Below are 26643 nucleotides of genomic sequence, written 5' to 3'. Positions count from 1 at the left end.
GAAGGATTAGGAAGAGGGACACGAATTACCAAAATTCAGACTTGTAATGACATCATGGTTCTTAGCTACTGTAGGCAGTTACAAATCTTTCATGTACTTTTTCAGCATTTCTGTGTTGACCGTTTCGAGGACTGCCGGAAAGCTGCCAAGCCATAATTAAAGTACTATGAGATGTTAAAATTTGAACTTCCTAGTGTAAAAAGAGAGCTAATGTTACATAATGTAATAGAAAAATGTTCTAATTGTATATTCCATAACCACATTTTTCTGTGTTTTTTCCTTTCCGTGACTGGTTGTAGGCAGGTAACACTAGGTTTACTCACCTGGTTGGCTACCCCGTTCTAGACCAGCATATTGCTCGAGAGATAAGCTTTGGGTATACAGGGATAGCCCACATCGTAGGTAACAAGATGAATTTTGTTGAAATCGTCGCATTCAACGAAAAATGTGTTGCCACCTGTTGAAAGCAACAGAATCGTATTCGACATGCCTTATGTGAAGTAATTGAGATATGAGACTTATTGACCCACTGTCGTAGAATGAGGTAAGAGGGCCAGAAAATCTGTATATTTCGACCACTATCTGTGATCCTCTTCAGCTGATAAAATATACATATTTTCTGTCCATCTTATCTCATTCTCCGACAATGTGCGACATTATACCTTCCTAATTGAGATATGTTTTGCAACAATGTTGCATGCTACATGTTGCCTAAATATTACCTCGGTGGACATGCACCATATGAAAAAAATCGCTACCGAAATGTTTTTCGATAATACAATGGAAAAATAGTCAACATTAATGTACAGGAACTCATACTTGTGTCAGGCATGTTTTTTCAGATACATGAAATAAACTGTCATTCAGTCATCATATGATTACATTACATAGTTTACGTATTGTTTAATGTAAACCTCTTGTCATTTCGTATGTTTAAAGAATTAACATCTTTTTGTCACTGGAACAAAATGTAGGGCAGTGACAAGCTTGCCTACAGTCGAAAACATTTTCTGACACAGCTGCTTCTGTTTAGCTCACCATGAAACTCGACTCGTGAAATGAGTTGCCAATCGATATTTTATGCGATGAGCTAAGGGTTATTCCCTAATGTGAACATTTTAATATTCAAATCTATACAATTTTGATATAGATATAACAAGGTTGTTTTATTTGTACGATTAGCTGGATATTTATATGTTTTAGTCGTAGATATATCATATATGTATCAATATCTTGGTATGTAAACGGTTTGAACAGGGCGCGGCAGAGCTCCAAACGAGTCTACAGACGTCCGACCCCAACTTTGAAGGCTCGTGTTTAGGCAGCGTTATGTTTACCAGAGAAAGCGTATGAACTGCTATGATAGCATAGTGCAGTTTCTTGGCCTTCTGTGACATTATACTTAATCCTCAAAGATGGTAAGTACAAAGCAGGGATTCATACATATATGAGACACTTATATATAAGCAAAAGACTCCAGGTGTACAGTGTAATGGGAGTATAAGAATGTGGCCCTGTATATGAGTCAGTAGGTAGTTAGTACTAGAGGCGAAAGGATGGGCAGGGCAGACAGAGGGTAGTGGCAGATCTTTTACCGAGTGGACCTGTGCCTTTACGTATCGTGAGGGCCACATGGCACTCGATATGAAATTGTAGTCAGATAAAGTAGGAGATACCAGGGTGGTATTGGGCAATTACGAGGGAAGGAGAACATTAAAAGCAGGCAGTAGAGACGTTGTGTACAGTACACAACAGAAAAGGCGGATTTTGAACACAGCATTCAAATTTACTATGAAGCTGTATGTTGGATATGCAGACAGTTCTATAGCTTAGAGACGAAAAGCTAGTTTGATTAATCGTCCTTAAAATAAACTGCCATAGTTGTCTGTAGTAACTGTAATGTCATGTGCCAATAAGAATGGCAGTTAGAATCTGACTGTTGAAAATTAAGGATTTCAAGTCCTCTGTCTGACAAGTGATTGGCATTTTGCTGTAAGTGGTGGAAAATCTAATATTTAGATTCATGAAAGATGTCTCAAACCATGTGTAATTATTGCATACCAAGTTGATTAGAATATTGATTATGGACTTCAATTTTGTATTTCCTTTATCATTCAAAATGCAGACCAGCTCACCCAATTGTTAAAATTTAGATTATTAGTAGATTAATATAATATTACTTAATTTTTTAAAATGGGACAAAATACTGGCAGTGTAAGTGTTACATTGAATCTAGCTTATCATGTAATACATTATTGAACCTGTGCTTGTGCCTTACAGCTAGTTTTATCTTTTAGATATATCTTGTAGTATGATTGTTCCCCTCAACACATAAACTTAAACTCATATAATGAATGCATTATTTATTGATGAGGTATATATGAGGTGATTGAAGATAGAGGAAATCAATCAACTAAAACGTTACCTTGTTTCTCTCAAAAAACCCACAGTCTCTATGAAACCTGTTGTAGCCATTTGTTCAATCCATAAGTTGAAGAGATTTTGTTGTGGAGGTGTGGGGAGTGGATGTAGGATACTGTAAGATAGGTTCCTGGTCTTCTGTGTAGTGATTGCATGTTGGTACTTCATATTTACTTCTTGTATAGGATTGTGATTACACAGGTTTTATATAAACTAATATTTCAGGGAGTATAGTGACACCTCAATGATCCAGAGTCATACAGCATCTTTTTGTTATTGTGAAATCTTGATTGAAAATATTGCTCATCAGTTTTCACATATATATCCTGCCTTTCTACTGCTCAGTAAAACTTTTCCCATAACTGACTCCATTTTTGTGGCATAATATTGCCTCCAAGGATAGAAACACTGGTTTCCAAGAATGAAATACAGTTGATGTCTGTTACCAGGTCAATTCTATGCTGGTGCTGTTTTAGTGCTGATAATGACCTGAACTAAAGGAAACGTATTCTATAGTGTTCTTCAAAAGGGAAAAAACAGGAGAGGTGTGAGCAGATAATGGTTGTGAATGGACGATAGACTGATGCTGCCCAAAATAATTTTTTGTTGTATTCTCAATTTACTTGAGGGGATGAGTAGGGGGGGGGGTTGTTATGTAAATGGACGAGTGAGGGTAAACCAGCATAAGCTATTGGAACCTGCTGTAGAAGTGCTGAGTCTTACTGCATTGCCTCGGACCCAGGCAGTGGGTAGGGGGCAAAGATGGCCCGTCATCCACGAGGAACTTAAACATTTTTAAAAGGGAAACAAATGGGGGGTGTGGGTTAGGTGGAGGGTGGGTGCATGCCCTGATCGGCTGCCTCCCGTATGATGGGGAAGAAGCCAATAAATTCTTTATATTGATATATTTGTACCCTGTGTAGTTTTGAAAATACAGTAGTAAGGTGTTAAGAAGGAAGGAAAATGAGGTTTTGTGGAGCATTATAAGAAGACCTAAACAAGTCATGCCATTAACTAGAGCTAAAAAGGACTGCTTGGCCAATGCCATGTAGGGAATGACACCAGCTAGAGCTGAAAATGGCAGATGGTGAAAATGGTGGGAGAGTTGTAATATGTTAAGCAATGTTGAGGAATTGTATGACAGGACACCATGAGTGTAATAATAATGACAATTGTTTCCAGTTTCACTGACTGGAAACCTGCAACCCCACAGTAGACAGAAGTGGTTCCTGAGTTCTCCTATAGATCCCTCAGGGAAGGAAGGTTGTATTCATGTGGATTTCTTTCTGTGCCACCATTTAGGAGTAGAAGAGTCACTGATTGTCAGCTCTCCTTTTGTGAACAAGTGAATTGATAGTAGTTGAAGCTGGAAGAGATCTTGGGCATGGTCCAGGGACAGTGTACTAATTCTTCAGAGCACCTCCTGTTGGAGATGAGGTTGTTGATAGGACTTGAAGATGGGCAATAGAGAAATAATTCTCCAGCTATCTTGTAGGACCACTGCTAGCATATTTGTCTTGCCTACCTTGATTTACTCAAACATTGGTCCTACACTGAATGTAATCTGAAATGTAAAATATAAGTAGGCCAGCTGATGCATAGCACATCAACACTTCATATTATTCCAGTGAAATTTATACATCTGTGTAATTTAGGGAGCTTGTATGGTTACTTTACTTGGAAGCCAAACTGGATTGAGATAGCTTTGTTACCCTTCATGCAGATCTTGTGGGGTTTCTGTCTCATGTGTTCAACTCAAGTGTCCAGACTAGAGGCTTTGATACTTGAAGGTCTGCTTGGCTTGATGGTAGTGGAGGCTGTGATTGACCTAGCTTTTGTATGTCTTCCTATTTAGATTGTAGTGTATCTGAAATCTCAAAACTGGATTGTTGTTGGCATTATGGTTATTACTACTACTGCCACCAGCACAACAATTTATTCTTTTTATTTTTTGGCATCTTAACTAAGTTTTGAAAGTAGAAACTAGCAACAGACATGGCAGAGGACATTTCATGTAAAGAAGAAACCTTTATTGATACATTTTAATCACCATTGCCTTATCAAATACAGATATATCTTGGTTTATGTAAGGGTTTTATTCAGAAGACCATTTGTAATTAAAAAGTTGTTACACAGCAGAAAAACCTCAGTTCTTGAAAGTCTCAAGTCAAACAAATAATTTCTTGACAAAAAAATTAGATAACTTTTTGCTCCAGTAGTCAACCAGAATACCAGTTTTTAGCAAGCCCAAACTGAGAAAAATGGAAAATGGGTCAAAATTCAGAGTTTTGTGAGAGAATATCTCCTTGATAAAGCTGTATCCAGAAGAACAATATACTTGTTTCAGTTCTCAACCAAATTGGTTCTGGAACAGTTTGCTGGAAGAGATTATGGTTTAGAATAGAGGTTCTACTGTATTTGTTAATTACATGCGAGTTATTGAATATAGTACTCTCTTAAGTAATACAGAAAAGTAAAAGGTTATATTCCATATATACAAATTGATAGCCACACTCACAAGAAAATTTAGTTTTAACTAGTGAATACCAATACCCTATTCTATTTTTTTTTTTTTTTTTTTTTTTTTTTTTTTTTTATTATACAAAAATTCATAGATATGAACCATAAAACATTAAGACTAAAATTTTTAATGCACTGTAGTTCTTAACTAAATTGTCTTCCTAGCTGGGAGAGAGTGCAGAGTAAATCAAAACTACCAGATATCTGGGATCAAAAGATTAGACATTGGAGTCCACAAAAGAACAATACTCTCACTTTTACTGTTCAACCTCCTCGAATTCCTTTACCACACTAAATCTAGAGCATGACACCAAAATGCTTACCTATGTACATACATACATACATATACCAAGGCTTTTTTCCCCTTACAAGGGGGGTAGCCAAAAAGGAAAAGGCATAAAATCATTCCCACCCATTCCATCCCTGAATACACTCCACACCCCTCCACCCTCCCTCTTATCTTAGCACCTCCTGGATGATGGGTCATCCCTGCACCTTTGTCCACTGTCCTGGGTCAGAAGCAGTGTCGCCAGACACAGCACATCCACAGCAAGGCCGCTTCATTAAATCGGCGACCCCCCTCTCCGTCCCCCCATGCATAAAAGGAGAAGACGGGGAGAAATCCCTTTGGGCTGCGTCAAATTTTGCTCACACATACTACCTCATCCCCCATTCCACCTCATGCATCACACCATCCATATACAACCATTCTCAATTCACCCCTGTCTTCTGTCCTCTCCCGTCCTTCCTCAACAGACATTCCCCTCTTACCTATGTATATGACATAATAATAGTCCAGATAGTCCAGATGACATAATAATAGTCCAGATAGTCCAGATGACATAATAATAGTCCAGTTCAGCAACCAGAAAACAGCTTCAAAGATTACCTAAATTTATTTAGACATGCTAGAACAGTGGCTGAAACAAAGCTGAGTGGAAACCTCCCTTCAGAAATCAACAGTGACATTACTTACTCCAGACATCCATGAATTAAAGAACATCCAACATTGAAATTAAATAATCAACTCCTTCCATTTGGCAAAAACCTCACTTTTGATACTCGTGTGACCTTCAGCCCCTACATCAAGGACTTAATGAAAATCAATAAGGAAATAAACATCAAAGATTAGTAGCAACCACAGGTTTTAGTCCACAAAAAAACTAATCAGTCTACAAACAGGTCATAAGAACCACATTAAGATACTCTTACCTACCATGGTTTCCTACATACATACATATACTGTACCAAAGGCTTCCCCCCCCCCCTACATGGGAGGTAGCCAAAAGACAAGGCATAGAAACCACTCCCACCCATTCCATCCCCTACATACTCCCTTCCCCTCTACCCTCTTTCCTCCCTCTTATCTTGGCACCTCCTGGATGATGGGTCACCCCTGCATCTTGTCCACTGCCCTGGGTCAGAAGCAGTGTCGCAAGACACAGCAAAGCCACTTCATTAATTTGTCCCCTCGTGCAGAAAAGGAGGAGACGGAGAGAAATCCCTTTGAGCCCTTTTACCCCATCCATCCATCTCATCCTAGGATGGCCCCTCATGTTCACTCCTTCCTGCTCTGCCTTCCACACCTCTTTTACTAATCTTTCTTCATTCATTCTTTCCATGTGTCCAAACCATCCTAATACTCTTTCATCAACCCTATCTCCCAACTCCCTTTCCACCCCTGTTCTCCTCCTCACCTCTTCATTTCTCACTCTATCCAGCCGAGTAACCCCATCATACTTCTCAGGTGCCTCATCTCACATTCAAACTCTTCTCTTCCTCTCTTATGTTCCTTGTTTCTGCCCAGTACAGTGCTGTTGCCACAATCAGTCCTTCATACAGTCTCTTAGCATCCATTCCCAAATATCTATTTCTCATTACACTTTAATCGCCCAAGGCATTTACTCGCTTCTCTCAATCTACATTCTACATCCATCCCCATTCCTCCCATTCCTACCACATTTGCACCCAAGTATCTAAAACTATCCACTTCCTCCAGTCTCTCCCTTGATACTCACCTCTAGTCTGCTGCCACTTCTCTCCCCTTGTACATCTCATCACCTTACTTTTGCCCATATTTATCTTCAACTTCCTTCTTTCACACACCTTCCCAAACTCTGTCACTAACTTCTTCATTCCCTCCTCTGTTCCTGCTACAAGCACAGTGTCGTCAGCAAACAACAACTGACTTATCTCCCACTTTTCTCCATTTTCTTTAAACATCTCCAATCCCTGACCCACTACCCTTGCATTTACCTCTCACACTACCCCCATCCATGTATAAATTGAACAGTCAGGGTGACATAACATATCCCTGACGAAGTCCCACCTTTACTTGAAACCACTCGCTCTCCATTTCTAATCCTAACACAAGCTCTACTACTCTCATAAAAACTCTTGACTGCTCTTAACAGCTTTCCTCCAATCCCATATATCTGCAAAACCTTCCACAATGCCTTCCTGTCTACCCTGTCATAAGCCTTTTCCAGATCCATAAAAGCCCAAAATACATCCTTACCTTTTCCTATAGCTTTTTCACATATGTCTCATCACAAAAATTTGATCTACACAACCCTTACCTGTTCTAAACCCACACTGTTCCTCACCAATTACTCCCTCTGTTCCTCTCCTAATCCTCTCAATCAAGACCCTCCCATAAGCCTCCCCAACTACACTTAACAAGCTGATCCCTCTGAAACTACTACACTCACACTTCTCCCCATTTCCCTTGTAAATTGGGACTATACAGGCAGTCCTCCAGCACTCTACCCTCTCTTAAACAAATATTAAATAAACCTCACCAGCCAGTCCACCATAACTGCATCTCCTTTTTTCAGACATTCTGCTTGGTGTCCATCCAACTCAGGTGCCTTGCCTGCTCTCATCATTTTAACAACTGATTTCACTTCATCTTTCCATATTTCTCTTCCATTTTCTTCACTCATCACAGTCATTTTCTTAGTGCTTCCCACTGCAACTACCTTTCTCTCCCTATCCTCCTTCACATTTAGCAACTCCCTAAAATACTCTGCCCACCTTCCTCTCACTGCCTTCTCTTCCATTATCATCTCTCTTTCTGCACCTTTTACCTTTTCTTCTCGATTTGATAAGCCTCCTCTTCCTCTTGTAATTTATTTCCAAAACATCTTTTTATTACTTTCAAAATTTTGTCATACTCTTACCCCATTTCACATCTGCTCTCCTTTTTGCCTCCTTTATTTTATGCTTTACTTCTCTTATCTTTACTTTGTACCTCTCATGCAATTTCCTCATCCTAATTTGTAACCAATCTATTAAAGCCTGCTTCTTCTCTTCTACACCCTCCTTTGCTTCCTCATCCCACCAGTCACAACCCTTCCTTCTATTTCCTCTTGTCCTCCTTGTTCCACACAGCATCTTTGCACTCCTTGTGACTCCCTCCTTGAACCATCCCCATTCCTCCTCCACTCCTAGTTCTTCTCTATCCTTCACTCTGTCCCACTCCTTTTTCAGCTTCTTCCTACAATCAAGAAAATATAGGCACCATACAATCTACATAAAACAATAATATATTTATTTTTTTCTCTCTTTTTAAACTAGTGCTGTATTACTTTATTCAAACCTAAGCAGTTGTTTAAGAGTAGCAAAGGTAGTGAGGATGGTAAGCCTAAATAGTTGTGCTCTTTTAGCTACTAGGAAATAAAGAAATTTAGGCTAAGGTCAGGTATGTCTATGAAAAGTGTAGTATGTGTAGTTTGTTGACACACAACTGGTATCTACACAATTGGAGGCAGGGAGGATATCCACAAGGTCGACACCAACTTGACCCCCACAACAGCTCAAGTGTGCTATTTTCCAGCCAGACTCAGAGAAGGCACAGGGTCTGGGTGGAAAATGTATTCCAGGACGGATTTGTTGGTGTTGTTTTTAATTTTGTTGTCATTTCCTAGACTGGCTGAGCAGTCCTGTCCCCGTGAGGAACACCATGGCTGGAACAGGGGTTTCCCACAACTCCTTTTTAGAATGTATATTGCGTTGTTGGTGTACAATGCAGTCTTCCATAATGTGTTGTATGGGGTGAAGTGTTACATCCTGGACAGTTGTCTGCATTGTGGTCATCCAGGCTCTTCTGGTTTCTTAGAAAGTCTGGATGGTGGCCACACTGCAGTCTGGCCTGGTGGATTCTGTCCTTATTGGTGAAAGATTATTCAGAGGGATGGATATCATGGGATCTGTCAAGCAGCACTGTGTTTGTGTGCTTTTCACATTGGTGATTCTTTACTTTGATGACTTTTGTTTTATGGGATAAATGGTTTGAAGGTATGTTGATTCTTCTTTGTGTTCTTCTTCTTCGTCTTCTATCATTGCCAGCAGTGAATGTGTGGCAAATTTCAAGAGGCACTTCAGCCTGAAGAATGTTTAGATGGTTGCTGAAGCTGGCTCTACAGGTGCAGGTACTTTGTTTGACCTTGAAGAACTGAAGGAAATCATTGAAGAAAATCTTCTAATATAAGTGTTCTGTATGAATAAGATGGGCTTATTCTGGAAAATAAATGCACAGCAGGACCTACATCCAGAAGTGTGAAGCAGGCACTAGGATTCAATATGTGGAAGGACAGGATAATTGTGATAATATATGGCAATTGTGCAGAAAATATGCTGAAGATTACATTTGAATACAAAGTGCTAAGACCTCAGGCACTAAAGAGGAAGAACCTGAACCATCTTCCTGTGTAATACATGTACAATAAGATGGCCTGAGTGACAGGTCTTATCATTATGCAACAGCATGAATGCAACTATATCCTGTATGAAAGGGCTACCTTGAGAGCAAGAAGCTGCCCCTCATCATGTTGATAGTCAACAGTGTCCCAGACCACCCACAAATCCACATTTACGTAAATGAAAATGTTTGGACTCTCTTCCTTCAACCAAATATGACCTAAATATTGCAGCCCCTTGGTCAGGGGATAATAGTTGTGTTCAAGGCAACTTACACTTGCTTGACTTTTGCATCAATGTTGTTACTGAAGATGACTCAATGTTGAACTTGACAAATATTGGAAGCGTTTCAACCTTTTTTGTGCCAGTGCTGCTGACAATACGTAGTATAAAAAACATACTCTACTAACCAAAAATCTGCCATCTTTAGGCTCAGTGCCTTAGATGTCAATTTGCACAGTAGATTTAGAATACATGGCACATTCATCTTCAGTGCAATGTGTTGGTTTAAGTCTCCTGTACCACTTGATCCTTGGTTTGTGTCCAGTGGCTGCCAGGGACTGGATACTTTCCATGGTAGGCCAAACATAGGTCAATAGGGATGGCTTTGGTCACAGCTAAAAACGTCCTACATGTACTCCACCTTTTTAGGATGAAAAAAATTTGTATGAAAATTGATTTTACTCGTACTATCATTAGTCAGTTGAATAGACTCAACAGTTTAAATCATACACACACTGTCCATATATTCATCTACATAAAAAAGCCATACCATGACATTTAAGCTGTGATATCAGAAAACCAATACACTGTACTGTACTTCAACCCCCCTTGAAAACACATCACACACACGCGTGGAAATGTTTTAAAATTTATCCATATAAGAATCAAGAACTAATTTAGTGCAAACTTGACATTTTTAGGGTGCTGTTGTTACTCAATATAGTTCTGACAATATCACAAAAACTTTCCTGTGTAGCCATTGGAATGCTGCAACTGTCATTGATATGGTGATTGCAAATTGCTAACCATACATGTGTGTGTTTGTGTATAACAAATGGTTAAAAAGTACTGATACTTCCAATCTTGATTTAGTCAATCATGGTGCACCTGATCATTCTTTTTATCACAGATTTTACATCTGATATACAGCTCTGTCAGACACTCATTAGCCATCCTCAGATGCTAGTGCTGAAGACAATACCTGTACTGAACCAACTGAAAATCTGTCTTTCTCAAGGGCCTGTAAGCCCCTGATTTTCATGATACATTAAAGACTCGAAACATATTGCACACCCTCATCCATTATCTCACCAAATGTGGATAACAATTTACTACATATAGCTCTGCTAAGAGATCTGTGAGTCTGACTGATGGCTCTCATTGGCTTTTTGTGAAGGGATCACAAAATCTTCATGTGTTATGCCTACTCCAGTGCAACACTGTATTAAACGCCTTATTTTCAGTTTGTATTACAGACGCTCTTCAACTTACGTTTTAGTTATGTTCCGAACGGCCAAACGTAAGTTGTTACTGTACTATACATCCATAAATTCTATTACCGTATCTTACAAAACACCCCTAAATCATTAATTATACACATAACATTGTAAAATAATAACATTAATTTCAAATAAATTAAATTCAAGCAACATAAATTGAGATGGTGGAGGAGGAGGCAAGGCACTTTCAGTCTGTCGTTTGTGCAATGTAAACAATGGACGCAGCGTCATGCGTAAGTATCGTTTGAACTACGGAGAGCGCGCTAAACTAAAAAATTCACTCTTTTTTAGTCAGTTCAAACGTAAAATAGAAAAAAAGTAAAACGAATGAACGTAAGTAGAGGAGCGTCTGTATTGCAGTCAGAAGTCTTGAACCAATCAGTGGTTTCAATGTACAAATACACATAACATTTGTTGCGGGATCTTGCTATACTTATTTACATTTATGTAATTCTAGGTGATTGCCATATTGAAGAATAAATGGGGTAATTGTTGACTTGACAATGTCAGAATCTGTCTTCTCAGGTCTTCTTACTCCCTCCTTTTGAGACCAAGTGAAGAAAAATGATACAGAAAATACAGTAGCTGTGTGTACCTGTTGGTCAAATTTATATACAGCATATAGTGTAAGCTGCTTGTTGATAGAGTACTGAGTGAAGGGATGTACAAGTTTTTTGCACTTCTTCTTGTATGGTAATGACAAGGTGAAATTAAAATGGCAGCCATGAACTTTTGCGTTTTGTAGGATTATAGTACTTAACATTTGAAAAATGGAAGTTCTCTTCTTTGATTAAGATGTTTGGTGGTTGGCCAGAATAGAATTAATTTGAATGATACTTTTACAGGTTAGTTAAGATGGTTTTTTATACTGGTTTCTCCTAGTAGAGTGTACAGGAACACTCAGTTTCTTTTCATTATTGTGTGTGCCACTAATAGAGAGGTAAAGAGGGTGCTCCACAGTAGTAGTTGCAGTGTTGCTTTTGTATAAAAGAGAAAAAGGGAGAAGAAAATAAATGATGACCAACCTCAAGTGTATCCAAAACAGTGATGTACTTTACTACTTTATCTAGAAAATTTAATTTTCTAGGAGGTGTTAGAGACTTCACCTTCAAGTAAAACAGAATGGGTTATACCTGAGCAGGTTCCACAGTAGCCATCACACAACACTCAGAACACAACACAAGTTGGTAATACAACAGATGATTCATTTCTACTCTGCTAGGCTATCTCACATTCAGTTACACACATCTTCTTAGAGTACATAGCACTGGCAGCATATGTACCTAGCACCTGTTGGGTGGAGGACATCTGACAGGAACCAGAGGAGACAATTGCTTTCTTCTTCTGTAACTCATAAACCAGTGATGCCAATGATCCAACAACAACAACCTTCATGCCCCTTTAAGCAGGATTGAGAACTGGGAATTAACTCTCTAAGATGGTGGAAATAAATAGAGAACAAATTGGCAGACCTTTACTATAAGGCAGCCAACATATAGTTGACAGGTTGAGACAGATGAGTGGCTTTCACAAGTTTGAAAAAATATCAGGTAAACAAAAATTCACTCTTAGTTCTTAGTATAAGGTGAGACCAGTGATGGGAACATTCACAAGGTGGTCTTGTTGGGACACATCTCAGATCATCTCACTGCCTGTCTTTGAATCTATCATAATCTTCAGCTCATGTGGTTGTTGCAACCCCTTTAACCTGGTGGCGGGCTCTGCAGACTTTATTCTTGTAGGTGTCTAATGATTATATTCAGCTGAGGGAGTGATCATGGAATAATGGGATTTTATTACCAATTCTCTGCAGCCCAATGGCTTGCTTTATAATGTTTTGGGTGATATTAGATAGCTTTATTCACCTGAAATGTGATCTAAGGATTGAAGATCACTTTCATTCCACCCCTTTATGTATCACAGTGAATATCAGTCCTTTAGGGGGATGTTACACCACGTACTAATAGGGTTCATATCAACCAATAGGCAGTTGTTGACTATATACATACAATATTTTCCTGTGAAATTCGTTTAGGTAAACATCCTAGCTGATGCCAGTTTTACTAAGAAGGGCCACCCCATATGTTTATAGCTATTCAAATTCCATCTGTCTGGTTGTATACTCAATATTTCCTTTTGCACTAAGGGTTAATTTGACAAATTTTGCTTGGAGACTACATATATTTCAGAACTTGAATTTGTTTGTTTACAAATTTATATATCAGAATGTACATACTTGTAGTGCTGTACTTTTTCATTAGTGTTTTAAAAAAATTTAAAGTCATTATTTTTTTATACAAGTGTAGTATTTTGTACAGTTGGTAGCATCCTTATCTTGTACTTGTATAAATAGGAAAAGTGAATGCTAGTTTATTATATATATTTTTTTCTGATACCACTTTTTGACAAGGGTTTATGTGAAGCATTTTAAAGTATACCATTGTATTGCATTGTATTATATTTTAGGATGAAATAGAGAAACGCACTCTCATAAATACGAGTTCCAGAGATAAGAAAGGTGTGAAGGAACAAGTCGTATTGGAAGATGCAGAACCCAGAATGCCAAAATCAGAAGTTAGAATAGAATTACTTTTGAAGTATAACAAAAGTCAGATAAGCTGATCAGAAATAAAATATTGTAACCTCTTGAATACGATGATGCCTGTGTGTGTGTCATGAGCTGCGAGTGGATACGAGAATGCAGGTGTTGGCTTCCTGATTATACAGTATTTATCTTGTAGCTGAGTAACACAGTATTCTGTGAACAGGCTTGATCATGTTTTCTGTGATGTTATATTTATTCAGGGTCAAAGAGAATGAGTATAACAGCCGCAACTTTATATTTTGTAATGCGCATATTGTTATACAGCATCATATATTAGACAACCTGATGTGTGCACGAATATTTGACTCATTAAAGTTGTTAATTTAAATATAATAAAGTCATTTGGTGACAAAGTAGAAGGTACAAAGACAGAGGAAGTAGAAAGAATAGGAGAACATTTAGAAATGGGTAACTCAGTGGGTCTGCTTAATCATCGGGCAGATAGGAAAGAGAGACAGAAAGAGAGGGTCAGAGAGATAGGATGTCAACCTAGGACTACAGGAAGTTGTGAACAAATTCATGTGTGGCTAAATTATATTTCTAAAAAATGTGTCTCAACGTGGTTTACATTTGTGTCTGAACCTATATTGTAATTACTCTGAAGTGTTTAAAAAACTTATGTTGGAAATATATAGAAAATTAAACAATATTTTATTAACCATACTACTTTTCCAACAACAGTATACTGAAGAATGTGTCTTCCCATTTAGATTACAATAATCACTCGCTTTCAACTACAACAGTAAAGCAAATGCTGTTAACCACTTCAGTGTGAGTCAAATTCTTGCATGCAGCATTGGCTGCCATGTGTACAATTCATCACACTACACACACGATAAAATATAAAGTCAGTACTGTATTACTTGTTCTCTTTTACTCTGAGTAATAATAAATACAGAAAATGTGATCAAACCAGTTCACAGAATCCAGGGGTAACTCGTTTACAACTACGGTACAAAAAAATATATAATCAAGATACAGATGCCAGTATCCTCATTTACCCACTTGTGCCTCACGATGCCTATATAGACGTCATAGTACCAAAGTGGTTAAAGACAAGTGAATTGCATGGATGCTGTAATATTAAAATTGGCTTAAAGGTCAACTGAGAAGGTTTTGGATTTCTTTATTTTTTTGTTATTTCATGTATGAAAATATGAGATAAGAAGTTAGAACACTAAGATACATGTTTCTAGCATTTTATAGTCTTGATTTTATCCAAATAGCATTATCTTAAAAGTGCATGATAGCAGATGAACTTTTCAATATTGTAGTTACATTTTCCACCATTAGGGCAACTCATGACATAAGGGTTGTTTACATTCTTGGACATGGCCAGCAATACAAAAGTGACTTAACATCGAGTGAAGAAGATTTATTGGATTTGGATGCCAAGCGTCATATTTACAGAAAAAAGTTTCAAGGATTCATGAATTACAAATTGTTTTTACCTGTGATAAGTTACAATAAAACAGGCCTATGCAGCAGAGAGAAGACTGAAGGGGAGAGGAAGGCTAGCAAAAGATACTCAAAGACATGTCTATAAAATTATCTGCCATAGGTAGTGGTTGGTGTGGGGGAAGAGAAGCCATCAATTATATTCCTGGTATTGTCACCATAGTCACTTTTACATTCCACCTCAATTTTGCTGGTAGTGGTACTTGCAGAAGGTGTACATGCACTTTATAACAGCTGAAAAAAATCATTAGGTCTATATCAATAAGAATTCTGCCCTCCTGGTCCAGGATAATTAGGCATAACTCCTGCTGGGGTGGTGGGGGGAAGATTCCACATGTTTGACTCTAAAAAAAAAAACAGACTTTAATTTGGTCGACTCCAATTGACAAGACGTGGTCATAGGCCTATTATGCAAGCCCCTGTCATCATGGCCATGCCTGTCACCCTGGTGGAGTGGGGTGATCATATTCATAGGCCTACAGCCCTAGCTATCCTATGTCATGACTGTACCCCTAATCTGCTTAGGCCAAAAATCATTAGTCAAGCCTAAACATGCTTGTTTATGATTGTCAGTGACAGCATAGATAACACAGGCCTACCTATACACATGATACAGACTGATGCACTTACTTCCAGGTGTTATCTCTTTCAATAGCAGTGCTCTTTCAATGATGTTTGCTTGCCAAACCTGGGGTCTTGTTGATGACAAAAATTGTCGGTGTTGCATCTTCTTTTAGAATGAGATTCATGCTAATTCCTAGCAATTCAGCAATGCCAGGGTCCCAAGTGTACTTTTTTTTCAGAGTTTCGCTTTTAATCCAGGCTTCCATGACTCGTGCTGTCTGTGCCAAATGATCCCGTCCTTTTTTTAAACAGGATCATCCATAAAAGAATGAAAATGAAGTCTATCAGCAGCAGAATATTTCATCAAATCACTATTGCAATTTGCAGTGACAAAATAAACCATTTTTGAGCCAAATACTTGATAAAAACAATGCTAACACACGAAATATGACAGGTCACTGATCAAATTGACAGTGCGGCTCAGCATTTTATAGTGCACACACATGGATGCATCAGAATGTAAACAGCGAGGTTGACATCACAGCATTACAAGAACAGCTGAAGATTGGCGAAGGAAAAGTTTGTCTGCTACCAATATTTTGATTGGCCTTTTTATCACATTGCATAATAATTAGTATTTATTTTTGCATTATTTTATCACAAAGTGACAAAGCCTATCTAGCAAATATTCACCACCTCTTTGAAAACCTCATTTGACCTTTAAGACACGTCCCCCAAATACTTGAAGTTGCTCCCCAGAGTACCCTAGCATATAAATAGATTATCTAAAAACATCAATTTGATAAAACACGTAGATATAGGATAGTAATATCTACATACACACTTGTCATAAAGATGATTGTTGCCTTGGATTTCACTGTCTGGAAACTGCCAACCTTACAGTAGATGGCAACAATCTTACACCTAGATCTCTGAGAAGAAACACTGTTATCCATATTGTATTTGTATGGGGGTTTCTATGAAATGATTAAATCAGGATTGATTATGCTTAATTGAATTTTCTGATAACTATAACTTCTCTTGTACAACTGATATAGCTCAGTACAGTATAATGTTTTTTCTCTGGTAAATCCTTTGTAATGGCATCATGCACACATTGTGCTTGATGTAATGGACTCTTCTTTGAAATGGGATGTGTGTCTGGTAAAATTTTCATGATAATACACATAACAATAGGCTCAATATAATAGTTTTCTAAAAGAAAATTTAGGGAGATTTTAGTAAATCCTTCATGATAACATAGTGCACATAACTTTTTTCATTACCACATCAGTTCTTCCATACATTAAATCAAGCTGTCCAGTAAATCAAGCTTCTGTTAGTAGGAGGAGGAGTACCCTTATGTGAAAAGGTAGAGCAAATACTGTCAGCAATGATAGATCCTAGGCCCAACTGAGAGAGAGTATCAGTCCCTCAAAACAGTAGTATTTTGGTAGTCATAATTGATGCTTCTATTTTTAGGGATATTATTGTGGTAAAGAGGTAAAGTCATTGAGGTGACAAGAGAGAAATGTAAGGATGGTAGTAGAAAGGAGAGACAGAAGTTAGTCCACCATGTCAGAACTTCCTTGTACTAAGGTATAATAGACAAGTCCCATTAACCCTCCTAACATATAGTCTTAGTCCTACATTAATACATGTTTTACACACATACATGCACAATATATCATGAAGAACACAGGGAGACAGGGCTGCTCAGTCTAGGTAACAACAACATTATGTACTAAAAATACCCCAGTGGACCAGTCATACAGCATCCTTTTATGATTAAAGACAAATCTCTACACATGGAAAAATGTTAATCACATCTAGTACTATCCCTCCTTTCTACTAGGTTAAAGTTGGTGTTTGCAAATCTTGAAAAGGAACATTTTGAAAATGTATAACAGAAAGGGAAGTAGAAATTAAGAAATAAATAGGTAAATGAATATTTAGACCAAAGTTTCTCAACCCTTGTGAAACCTCCCTTAAAATAAATTGCATATCTCAAGGAACCCCTGCACAAAAAAAAAAAGCGCATATACCATATCTTTCTTGTTTTGTTTTCATCATAATAATAGGTTAGATAGGATGATGTCTATATTGCATTATTACAATAATCAAGAATATGTTGTGCATGTTTAATTATATTACGTATATGAAATTAAATAAAAAATCAAATGTGCATTAGCTTATCTTACTTGTTCTCGCAGAACTCTTAGGGACCTTTTCAGGAACTCTGGTTGAGAAACGCTGATTTAGACTAATTAATACATAAATGAATAGGAGAGAGAAAAACTTGAAAATGTAATTTAAATCATTTGATATGGACATATCCATCATTGTTAAGATTTGTAATATGTAACAATTCTAAACAGTCTTCATTGTGTTGTGTGAACCACCAAACCAGTGAATGAAAATATTGGCACTAAATGTTTTATAATTTTGTCAGTAGCATGCATCTCCTTGCAGATATCAAATACAGTATAGGGCTTGACTGATACTTTCAACCACTCCAGGTTGTATAACAGAAAACACAAAATTGGTAAAACTTTATCAATACACTTGATCACAAAACAAACACCAGCAAATTGTACAAAACACTCAACAGCATTACACTATCCAACAGTAACACTACATGCTCTCATGCAGCAATAATCACAACAACGGATAATCTACCCTCAAACAGACAACAAGCAAACGCACTCATACGTCATTTTGCACAGACAAGCCATCTCACTTCTCACCCTGATGACCGACGCACCATTTGACGTAAGAAAGACTTTCCTACAGACTCAGACTATACACCCTTCATAGACAGTCAGACAAAACCCATAATACATAGTCTCAAGCACTCATCTGCCTGTGGCCCTGATAACATAAGCAACATCCACCTAAAACACATTGGACCACAGGGTATACACGCACTCACAAACATTGCAAACTACAGCTATTCACACAACACTATACCCGACATCTGGAAGCATGGTAAAATAATCACCATTCCAAAACCGAACAAAGACCCAACAATCCCAACATCGCACCGCCCAATCACACTTCTCTGCACCCCCTCTAAAGTCATTGAACGCCTAATACTTAAACTTGTCACACCATATATTCCCCTTGCTGACTCACAACATGGTTTTAGGCCACTACACTCCACAAACACTCTTCTGACAAACCTCACACAATTTTTTTTAGATGGCATCAATTCAGATAGGCCCCACCAAAGAACACTTCTTATAACATTAGACATTAGTAAAGCTTTTGATGCTATCCCCCGCCACAACCTAACAAATAAAATATATAACACAGACATGCACAATAACACCAAAAGATGGCTGGCCAATTGTCTGGCAGGTAGGAATGCTTACGTGTCATATAATGGCCAATCATCGCACATCAGAAACATTAAGAACGGAGTACCACAGGGCTCAGTTCTATCCCCCACACTATTTAATCTATACATGCATGACTTACCCACGCCAGACACCTCAGAAATACAAATCCCTTCCTACGCAGACAACATAACAATCACATGCACACATCGTAACACAGACAAAGCTGCAGAAATAATCCAGCCATACCTTGACACACTCAACACATGGTTCATCACAAACAGACTCAAAATAGCTCCAACCAAATCTACAGCAACACTTCTCACCAACTGGACAAAAGAACACAAATACATACCTCATCTCTACATCAACAACACTCTAATACCACACACAAACACACCGAAAATTCTTGGTGTAACATACGATACATCCATGTCTTTCAAACAACACATCACAAACATAAAAAACAAATGCGCACCCAGACTTAACGCACTTAAGTCAATCACTGGAACAACATTTGGACAAAACAAAGAAACTAATATAATAATATACAAACAATGCATACGCTCAGTGTTGAATTATGCGAGTCCTGCATGGGCTCCTAATCTCAGTGAGACACACCACAACACCCTTCAAATCATACAAAACAAAGCCCTAAAAACAATTACAGGCTGCACAAATACAACACCTACAGACCATTTACACCATGAAACAAAAGTCCTCAAAGTCAAGGACCACCTTGACATGAGAGGCACACAAACACTTGCCGCAGCCACCACAAACACATCACACCCGCTACACTACATAGCAGAACACCCACACACACCAAGAAACATTAAAACAACACCCAAAGACCTGTATCACACACAGATACTCTCTTCTCTTCCTCCACAACCACCAAATACCAGCCTCCGGAAACATATTCATAATCATATCACTCACCACTCCATTAACACACTGAAAGACAACACACTACTGCATGCCAGACCCCCTGATACCCACCCTTCTGAATCCTCTCTCCCACGAAAGGACAGAGTCCACTTGGCCAGACTGTGGTGCGGTCACCACCCAGCACTTCTAAGCTACCAGAAGAGGCTGGATGACCGCGTTGTGAACAGCTGCCCAGGATGTAACACTTCACCCCATGCCATACAACACATAATGGAAGACTGCATTATACACAATCACGCACGCAAACAACACAACATACGCTCTATAAAGGATTTGTGGGAAAACCCAGTTTCGGCTATGGCATTCCTTGGAGAGACGGGACTGCTCGGACAGACAGTCTAGGGAACAACAACAACAACAACAACAGAATTCCAACAATTGGGAAGAGAGCCCATATGATACTCACTAGAAAACCCAGCATTCAGTAGACCAAACTCGTCACTATTCACCACATCCAAGCTGATGAAAAGACTGATCACAAAGAAAACAAGACTAAATTACCTACCACCCCAAACCAACATGGACTCAAAGAGGGACACACCACCAAGCACACTTCCTACAAATATCATGCAAGTGATGGATATATTTACAAGAAAACACCAGAAAGAATGGTCATGGTGGATAGATGAGCTAGGTATTTTAAAGCTCCCAGACATGTACTATAAAGAAGAAAATAATATAGAAGCATCCTCAACAACAACATGAAGTATCTAACAAACTTCCAAGCTGGCAGACACTGCAGAGTAACCCAATAAGATAAAATATCTGGGATGAATATATTGCACACTGGAGTCCTCCCAACACCTGATCCAGAGGATGATACCACTCATCTATGCAGGTGATATGGCAATAATAATGGAGTATATTCATTACAAAATAGCTTCTAAGAACACATAGCTAAAAACTAGAACTCTGGCTTAAAAAATAGAATGGAGAACTCCCTTAAGGAAATCAGTAACATTACTCACCCTAGACAACCATGAATCAAAGAATCTTTTAATAGTAACATTGAATAATGAAACCCTTCCATTTGAAAAGAACCTAGAAATCCTGGGCCTTGTATTTCTATACATATATTTCACCCCTTTCATCAAGGACCTGGTAGTGAAAATCAACCAGAAAATTAATTACCAAGATCAGTAGCAGGTACTGGTTTTAGTCAGCAGAAAGAAACTAATCACATTCTACAAACAGTTCTTTAGACTCGCAATAAACAGTGCTTCCACAGCATGGTCTTTAATAATCAAGAAAAAATACATAAACATGCGACTGCACAGAAAGCATTGAGAACAATAATAGGATGTACTAAAAGCATCCCAGTAGGACATCAGCATACAAAAATCAAAATTATCCCACAAAATTTCATATTAAAATCATAGGTGTAAAGTTATATGCAACAGCCCTCAGCCTTACTCATCCATTACATGATGCAAGCACAACTAGCAGGATGCAACAAAAAAGACCTTACCAGCAGCATACTACTCAACCTACCAACTGCACCACACAACATCCGTACAAAAAAAAAAAAAAAAAATCAAGACCAACCATCAAACTCTTACTCCTCAAACTTATCCAGATATTAGTTGTACAGAAAAATCGCAGAGGAGACGAAAGAAACACTTGGACAAGGAGGGGTGACCTGGAATGCCCTAAGTACAGTAATCCCTCCCATATCCGAACGAAATGGGCCACCGGGTGTTTGGATAATGGAAATTCAGATGTAGGAGGTATTACACTATATAAATTAGGTTTTGTTCAGGACTAGAGTGTAGCTTTGATGTTAGTAATATGTTGCAGAGGTGGGAACCCTTGGCAGGTTGTGGTAATGTGATGGTCGGGTCCTAAATAAAGCAGCTCCATTGGGAGAATTTTGGTTTCTTAGTCAATCTGTTGACCCAGGTATCTCTTGCAGGAGACCCTCAGCTCTTGGGTAACTGGTTTGTTAGTGTAGATAGTCTGTGGTTATTGTTTTAATACCTCATGGTATTCTTAAGGCTTTGTTTTATATTGTGTTTGTTTATATGGAACCAATATGTAAAGACAGAATGTTAATTGTATATTGTGGGACCAAGAATGTTAATTGTAAATTGTGGGACTAATGACAGGCACCTACATGAGGTGGTCCAGTGAGATGGATGTTGGAGGGAGTCATCAACCTGACACCCATCTTCAAACCCTGTCAACTTCCTCACTTCCAGTTGGAAGGGCAGCCCCAAAGTGCTGATATTTGGTCTTGAGACTGGGCCTCAGGATCTCTTCCTATCATCTTTCACTGTACTTCCTCCACCTTTAAACCCAAGGAGAGCTAACAAAGGGCAATTTCTACCCTCTTTCTTCTGTCAGTGATAGTGCAGACATCAGTCCAATATTTCTTTCTAGAAAAATCTAAGGGAGAGGCTAAAGACTGTTGCCAGCTACCATGGGGGTGGAGGGAGTCACTGAAACTTGGGCAACAATTTATTCATCCGTTGTGTCCCCTGACCCTTTTGTCGGGTTGTTAGTCAATAGGGGACCCATTTTGTCTCAAGTGTTTTTGCTGAGCTAATGAAAATTGTGTGGCATTAGCTAATATAAAACATGGTTACACATAGGGGGCATTCTCTGAGATCAACAAAAAATTCAAATGAACACCCTCATCTCTCCCATTTTACTGAAATTTTGTATATAGGTAGTTGTAGGGCCCTAAAGACATTTCTGCATTTCTGAAATTTAAAGGTAGATCCAAATGACCATTCAGGAGATGTGACTTCATATATTTTGAGGTCATATGAGAGGTCACTAACATTTGGTGACCAATAACTAGGGTGATAAAAGTCAGTTATGTAAATGTATATTTAGAATTGGGTAAAGACAAGGAATCCAAATATCAGAGTTTTAGAACTCTTGGTTGAAAAATAAAAAATCCAACTTTAGCAATATTTTGAGGTCAAGATTTGACCCCTGCAGTAAAAAAAAAAAAGAAATGCTAAAGTTGGATTTTTTTTTTTCAACCTAGAGTTCAAAAACTCTGATATTTGGATTCTTTGTCTTTTTCTGATTCGAAACATATATACATTTATATAACTATGACTTATCACCCTAGTTATTGGTCACCAAATTTTAGTGACCTCGCATATAACCTCAAAATATCTGAAGTCATATCTGAATGGTTGTTTGGATCGACCTTAAAATTTCAGAAATGTGTTTAGAGCCCTAAAACCATCTATAAACAAAGTTTCAGCAAAATTGGAGAGATGAGGGTGTTAAGCACTTGTTGATCTGACAGAAAATGCCCCCTTACAAGGCATTCACAGTTTTATGTGGCACATCACCAGGTTGGATTAATGCAAGATGAACTCAACCTCTTTAACATTAAGACAGTCTTAGATGAATGGAAAACACACACACGATCATTGAATTGATGGCGAAGATTGGAACTCTGGAGAAAAAAATACAATTTTCATGGATTTCAATGACGAGGAAGTACCTGTGTTGTATTAGTAGGGAAGGGGAAGAAAAAGGAGAAGGGGAGGGGTTGTTGAGGAAAATGGAAGAAAATGAGGAAGGGGAGGAACAGGCCCCAGACATCAGAAGGGGTGTAAACAAGAGATGTGCAGACGGCACAGCTGAAGTTGAACAAATCAGTAAAGGGATTAAAATTAGAAATATAGATAAGGGCAGCTCAATAGAAATTGGAGATAATTATTTCTATGGATTTATTGAGAGAGGAGATGACAGCCTCCCCCAATTAGCAAGTCTAGAGGAAAAACTAACAAAATGAACAAATCATGGGAGGTTAAGTTTAGCCAGCTTGCACTAATTACACAAATGGGTGATAAATTGGAAGAATTATAGAAGGAGAACCAAAACCCAAATAAATAGAAGAAATAAAAAGACAGTTTAAAGAAGTAAAGGATAAGAGTGAGGAATTAAATAGGAATAATAAAGAGAATAAATAGTCCATAGCAAAAGAGGTAAGTGGTTGGAAAAAAGTTCAGGAGGATAATAAGATTGAATTTAAAGATAGAGTGAAACAACAGATGAAGGAACACACTAAGGACACAGTTATTAAAGTGATTAGAGAGAAGGAGAATATAGAGACTTAGCAGATAAAAAGAAATGTATAATTTTATTAGGAATGGAAGAGAAGCATAATCCAAATAGGACTACAAGAGTAAGAGATGAGAAAGAAAAATTAAACAAAATATTAAAATATTTCAAGAAGATGAACAGGAAATAGGGAAAGAAATTGAACTATATAGACTAGGGGAATACAATATAGACCAGACCAATTAAGGTTAAATTCAAGTCACAAACGACAGTAGAGAATGTCTTCTCAAAAACAAGGAAACTAGCAGAAAGGGATCAGTACAAACAGGTATGGATAAAGGGAGATATGAATAAAAAGGAAAAGAAGAAAAAACAAAGAATCGAAGCTAAAGAAAAAATGAGAACAGAACAGAGTCAGACAAAGAAATTCTATTGGAGAGTAGTGGATATGAAAGTGAGGAAATGGTTCATAGGAGAGAAAAACAGAAGAGAAACAGAAAACAGGATGGAGGTAGCAGAAAATTAATAGTGTCTTACACAAATATAGATGGGTTAATACCAGGCTTGAATGAACTGAATGATTACCTGAAAAAAAAACACCTAATAATGGGAATTTTGGAGACAAAATTGAAAGGTCCATTACCACCCAACAGTATAGGACATTGTATATAATTATTGGATTAGAAACAGAGAAGTAAAACAAGGTGGTGGAGTTATGTTCCTGACCAAGAAGGATATAAATGTGAGGAATGTTACATATAGAAAGAATAGAGATGATTATGATGGAAATAGAGGACATGGACAAGAAGAGCAGGAAGTTTGTGGTAAATTATGTGCCTCCTAAAACGGTTTCATGGGAAGAGAGAGAACACTATGTTAGAAGACACAAGGATAACACTAAATAAGATACTAGAAGATGGAGGAACAATAGTTATAATGGGTGACTTTAAGTATAAAGAAATCTGCTGGGAAGAAATGACAGTGAAGGGTGGAGATGACCTATGGAGAAATGTACTACTTGATATTATAGAACGTACAATGACACAATGGATACAAGAGAATACTAGGAATAGAAACGAGGAAGTGCCATCGAGACTAGGCCTAATAATCACATCAGAACCTGAAATGTGGACAAGATTGAATATAAGAAACCACTATGTTAAAGTGGCTGCATATTAGTTGAACTGGAACTAAAGAAAAATATATGGGAAAAATGAACAATATAGAAAGGTAGGAATGATGTATGGAAACAAAAAAGAGAAAATGAGACAAATTTTTCAAAAAGCAGACTGGGAAAAGGTATACAAAGAGAAAACAACAGTAGAAGAGAAATTGAAAAAATTGACAAAATATATATAAGGAAGGAGTGGAAAAGTATGTTCCAAGACAAAAACAAGAAAAAGGATATGTAGAATGTTGGTACAACAAAAGATGTAGCGAGTTAAAAGATAAAAGGGATAAGCATGGATAAAATGGAGGAAAGACAAAAAACCCAAAAAATGGAATATACTGGTTATAGAAATGAATATGTACAAGTGCACAGAGAAGAAAAGAGAAAATACGAAAAGGATGTCATAGAAAAGTGTAAAGATCAACCAAAACTATTTTATAGATTTGTAAATAACTGAAAAACAAACAAGAATTAGTGAAACTATGACAAGGAGGAATAGAATACACAGAGGAAATAAAAATGGCAGAAATATATGAACAAGCATTTTCAATCAGTGTTTACAAGGAAGAACATACAACTTAGAGATGTTGAGTTGGAGGAGAAAATCCCCCCTATGAAAAAGATAGAAGTAATAAGGAAAAAATAATGAATCACTTGAGTAATCTCGATTTTAGAAAATTGCATGGTCCTGATGAAATGGCAAACTCGATTTTGAGAGAATGCAGGAACGAACTAACAGACAAAATACATAGTCTAATAAGCAGTTCATTGAAGGAAGGAAAAGTTCCAGAAGATTGGAAAAGAGCATATATAGTACTAATATATAAGGGGGGGAAACAAAGAAGACCCTACAAACCATAGACCAGTCTCTCTTACAAGTACGGTCTAATAAAATGGGATGGTAGAGACACAAGAGGACATGGAAAGAAAATCATGAAAGACAATTATAGAAGAGACCAGAAAAAGAACAGCTTTCCCCACAGGATAATAGACTTTTGGAATAGGTTAGATGAGAATGTGGTGTGTGCAAAAATGATACATGAATTTAAAAACGGTCTAGATAAAACGAGATATGGAAACAGGACACCAGGAGCATAGCTCCCCTTCCTGTAAAATACAACTAGGTAAATACACATACACACACACATACATATATATATATATATATATATATATATATATATATATATATATATAGTTTTGGTCTAGGTCCTGAATTGAAGGGATTGAGCAGCCAGTAGTGTTTTAGGAACAAAATTTTTGCAAATGGAAACTGCATTTTCCCTTTCAGCCAAGTGGCATGTACCAAAAGTATTATGCTGGATAATACTAGACTATTTTATTCCCAGGAAGGACAAAACATCCATCAAATGGAGTTCTGGT

At 37.7% G+C, this 26643-nt stretch overlaps 1 protein-coding gene across 7 annotated transcripts in view; it reads left to right on the top strand.

Annotated features, from left to right (window-relative positions):
- Window positions 1-1307: 1307 nt before the first annotated feature.
- LOC143040246 (tyrosine-protein kinase Src64B-like) overlaps window positions 1308-26643 on the top strand; it is a 580796-nt gene continuing 555460 nt past the window's right edge. For 3 of the 7 annotated variants that reach the window (XM_076210988.1, XM_076211000.1, XM_076210989.1), the window contains exon 1: window positions 1308-1418. The gene's annotated coding sequence lies outside the window, so the exon portion shown is untranslated. The remainder of the gene's footprint in view (window positions 1419-26643) is intronic. The other 4 variants (XM_076210992.1, XM_076210990.1, XM_076210994.1 and 1 more) reach the window with 3 other exon arrangements.

The sequence above is a fragment of the Oratosquilla oratoria genome, chromosome 28 (genome assembly GCF_046742065.1).
Source record: "Oratosquilla oratoria isolate Oo_2021 chromosome 28, ASM4674206v1, whole genome shotgun sequence".
Lineage (NCBI taxonomy): Eukaryota > Metazoa > Arthropoda > Malacostraca > Stomatopoda > Squillidae > Oratosquilla > Oratosquilla oratoria.
The sequence above is the reverse complement of the archived record's forward strand: the minus strand, read 5'-3'. Positions and strand labels throughout refer to the sequence as shown.